This window comes from Polyodon spathula, unplaced genomic scaffold (genome assembly GCF_017654505.1).
Source record: "Polyodon spathula isolate WHYD16114869_AA unplaced genomic scaffold, ASM1765450v1 scaffolds_2543, whole genome shotgun sequence".
In the NCBI taxonomy this organism is placed as follows: Eukaryota; Metazoa; Chordata; class Actinopteri; order Acipenseriformes; family Polyodontidae; genus Polyodon; species Polyodon spathula.
In genome coordinates this window covers 9,219-13,827 of record NW_024474013.1, presented here as the reverse complement: position 1 = coordinate 13,827, position 4,609 = coordinate 9,219, and positions in this window count along the sequence as shown.

The window sequence follows — 4,609 nt, the reverse complement described above, 5'->3', positions numbered from 1 at the left end:
ACGTGCACACAAACCCAATTCTCATCCCTAATTTTAACTGAGCAGTCTTTAAATATATAACCAAAAATGTATAACCAAATGTTTTCTTTTTTGTATGAAAACGAAAACTTGCTTAAAAATACAATAAATACATCTTATCTTAAGTGTTTTCTTCCAAACTTTTAATTTGTCATGTGTAGGCTTCCTTGAGGAGAATATCACAAGATACTCAACACCTGGAAGTTTCATTCTCCAGATGACAGTCAGTGTTATTTCAAAACACAGGGATAACCTAACTAAATATTAATTTGATTTAAAATACTGCACTACAAACAGGCAACTGTCACAAATTGTTAATTATTGTATTGTAGCAGGTAGGACTACTACTAGCTACTTAATTGTGTTTTAATTGTATCCAGTTGACTTACACTTATAAAAGCTGTGTTTGTTGCTCTCGACCACAACGCTGTTTCTGATCAGGACTGCCAGCATACGTCCACACTTGTTAATTCCTCCAGAGAAGAGTGACCTGGTGTAACTATTCCTTTGTGTGGCCACAGCAAGAACTCACCAGGGAGTGAGCCCAGCCACTGTTTCTTATATATTCTTTTTGTTCTGATTTCTTAGCCGCTTCCTTTATTTTGTTCTCTGCTGCTTAATTCCAGTTTTATAGTACGTTCAACAAACAGTTTGCTGTGTGTAGTGTTATCTAGCATTTTGTTTATAGTTTTGCTTTGTGCTCATACTACTGGTATGGTAAATTGTAGATTCTACCATGTTGCAGTATTACCAAAAGAGTCATAAATTGTTGTATGTGTATAATTTAGTCAATTCTCCTTGTGCCTCTTCAAGTGCCGTAGGATATTTCGGGGGGGCGAGTTTTGTTTTGTTTGCTGTGACTATATTGTGTTTCACGTTCATCTGAGAATTGATTATTGTTTTCCGTGCACGTTATGTATATTTCACCAGATTGATTTCGAGTTATTTTCTGTTAATGCACATTTGAGTTTCTTGGATGCACTAATAATTGTATTTTTCTTTCTTTTAGTCCACCCCTCATATGTGAATACATTGCTGGGAGAGGTTCAGTGGTTTACCTACAGCTAAGATGTTTGTGATTGCTGCTCTGCTGTAATCTTCCTGTTTTGAGATTTTTAGTATTATAATTACCGTCTATCATATCAGTAGAACCTTTAACATTCGAGTGGTGGCTTCCTGTACTGTATCTATCATTTTATTTTTTATATAGATAGATTAGATATAGTGCTGCATGCGTTGACTTTCATATTTGTACTTGTTGAATTCTGTTAAGTTATTCTATTTGTAATAAACCTTTTTTTAAACTGCATTCTTGTCTGCAAGCTCATTCAATTGAGGGGGCCTGTTATAGAAACCTGATAACAATTATAGCTCTAACATATAACCTATATTAGAGGTTGGTGTAGTCCAGATGTAGGGTTTGTAGGGGTGTGATAGGACTAGGAAGGGTTATAATTGCAATCCAGCTACAGTATGAAAGAAGCATGGCTAGTGATACTCCTTAAATCAAATAAAATACAAAAACCTGTGTTTAAGTATGACCACCAAGCTTCTATCTGCTGGTTTGTTGTCGAAGAGTTATAAATATGGCTTGCAAAACTATCTATGTGCAATGACCTCAAAGCACAATGGATTGCAACCACAGTACCATTTTCAGTGCCACAATCCGTTCTTAGACGCATGGGAATTACTCAATTCTGAAACGCACTGCACATAGTTATATACAATCACTGCAGGATTATTATTGGTTGGACTACATATTAGCCACATTATCTTTCATACCCATCTATACATCCACTTATGGCCAGCCTATAAGTTTTAAGTTTAGTTAAGTGTTGCAACATAATAAATAATTATAATAATTATAATTTTAATTTTCAATTCTTTCTTTGAAAGTTGTGCAGTTTTTTTTTTTTTTTAGTTTTTTGCAATATGAATTGTAACCAGGTAGGATACATTCATCTCTTGTAGCACGAGCTACATGAATGCAGCATAAGTAATTTGCTGCCTGCTGCTCTGAATTGAGTATCAGAATACCTGGCCAGTTTAATTTAATTCTCTGTTCAATTGCTAAATAAGTAATTTTGTTCTCATTTTTAAAGTAGGCCTTTCAGATTCCATAAGGTAAAACTAGGTGAAGCTATTTCAATTTACTGTTAAATTTTGGTAAAGGGTTGATCTCTACACTGGACTTTCACTCTTGTTTTAACTGAATGATCTTTTCCTTAATTTCCACATGGAAATTCTAATTAGATTCAGGTGTTTTGCTAATTGCCTTGGCAAAGGTCTTGATTGGGCTTGATTTATCATTAAGTCCAAGTATCTTAATTGGTGGCTCTTTAAATAGGACTATTGCTTTCTGGGAAGAGGGTGGTTCCTTTTTTGCTGGGGTGATTCTTTTTTCGGGTGTGTTTTTTTGTGGATGCGGAGTAGTGGATTAGGGAGTTTGCTGGTCTGTAAAGGAGTAATCAGGAAGCAATAATCTTTTGGTTATTAGAAACATTGTATTTTCTCTAATCTGCCATTTTTTCCAGTTTGAAAGTAACCAGTTATCTAATCTCCTGCCAAATTGAAACTATCCACAGCATTAAACTTGTTTATTTGGATCCTAAGAAAAACAACAGTGACTAATCCATTTATTATCCAAATCATCACCTTTTGTCGCCTTACCTGGTTGGAAACTTCAAGTAAGATCCCCTGATGGGGAGGAATCTTATTTTTTGCTGCTGGATTATCATTTTTGTTTATCTATTGGGGATTTAACGAGCACCCAGCACAGAAGTCTCACTTGTTTTGTGTTCATACTTTTCTGGTTCAACTGCATTCTCAATATGGATTGGATATAACATCTTGATACTTCTAAAGTATTGTGGTTGTGGTTTCATGGACTTTTTTTTTTTTTTTTTTTTTTTCCATATAGGACTGGGACTACCTAAGTCACCATTGGTGAAATTAGTTGTAACACGATACAATCCAACATGGCATCTTCTCGAAACTAGACAGGATAGACTGACCATAATTACAAACAAAGACGGTAAACATTTTGAATGGTTCAAATGCTGTCTGATTAAAACTCATGTACACCAAATGTTTGATACATCTGTCTACAAGTATAATATTCCACATATATTCAATAACATCTGCTATTTGAATTCTGGTGTTGCCTTCTGGTTTAATTGTCCTCCTATTTTCTATTTGTTGTAAACAATTCTGACTTACCCAGCATTTTTTTTTTTTTTTTTGGTTCTGTCATGCAATCCTACTGCTTTTGGAGAGGTATATTGTTCAGGGTAGTTTATTTGTATTTCCGTCACAACATACTAGTTATTGGATGTTGCTTAAAGATTGGCTTTGTCACATCCTTCTCTGAGAACATCTTGCTGTTTAGCTAATTGAGCAGCTTTCTTTTAGAAAAACTTATTTCACAACCCAGTCTGGCCAGGGTTGCCAACTATTTTTAGAATAATCCACTTCCTGAAAACCTGCCCTATCAGGAGCATAAGTTGTAATATCACAATCACCTCTGATGTTCCCAATTGTAACAAATAGAAACTACACTATTTGCAGTTGTGTTTTGTGCTTAATTACAAGGGATCCCGCAGAATAACATGGGAAAAACATAACTCTTTTCTATGCTGTCTGAATTTTTACTTTTACACTTGCAAAAACCACGCAAGGCTTTTTTTTGGTTGTTTGGTAACCAAATCAATACACTTATCATATATAATCAGTGACACATGGAATTTTTTCTTTAAATTTAGTAAACATACCTGTTCAATAAAACTGCTTCTGGTGAACAAGAGTGTGGTGTCAGTGTCACATTCATGCTGAAACGTAGCTGCAGTTTACTTCAGTATCCAGTGCATTGTTACTACTGAACAAGCTGTTTAAAGATGCTGAAAACTATAGAAATCACACCTAAATATCGGGTCAATGAGTTTGGCAATATCCATCCAGGTGACAAAGACTAACTCAAGATAAACTAATATAAATACTATTTTTTGTTTTTTTATTATTAGTACACAGAAGTATTTGTAATGTGTAAAGTAAAATAGTAGGCCTACATTTGTTTATTATTGATTGATGTCACTCTGAGTTTGTTAAATTTCCTTTGAATTTGAAAGTGTACCAATTAATGCTTCCTGTAAAAACTAACTTGTTATTCAATAGTACTGTTTGCGTGTCTTATAATGTGATGCGGAGGGCACTCGGTTTCAGCGTTTTAATTGCTGAATAACGCTGATATTACTGCATCTGACGTATGAAAGGAGAGAAAGGGTACCAGGTGTTATCGCCCTAGGTACCAACGCGGGTTGGGGGAAGAGAGGGGAAGGTCTAGCAGGAAACCTTCCCCTACTGGAGAGAAAGGGTCCAGGTGTTCTCGCAAAGGTCCACCGGGGTTGGGGAAAGAGAGGGGAAGGTAGCAGGAATTCCACACAGGCCTGTCTAGCTCTCTGGGGGGGGGGTGAATCACACTTCCAGCTTGCTACCCCAGGACAGAGAGAGGGAGCTGAGCCCTGTCCCTGCAGTCAGCCAGCTGATTGCCTGGCCATGCTGAGTCATGCTGCTCAACATGGTTGCTGCCTGGCCA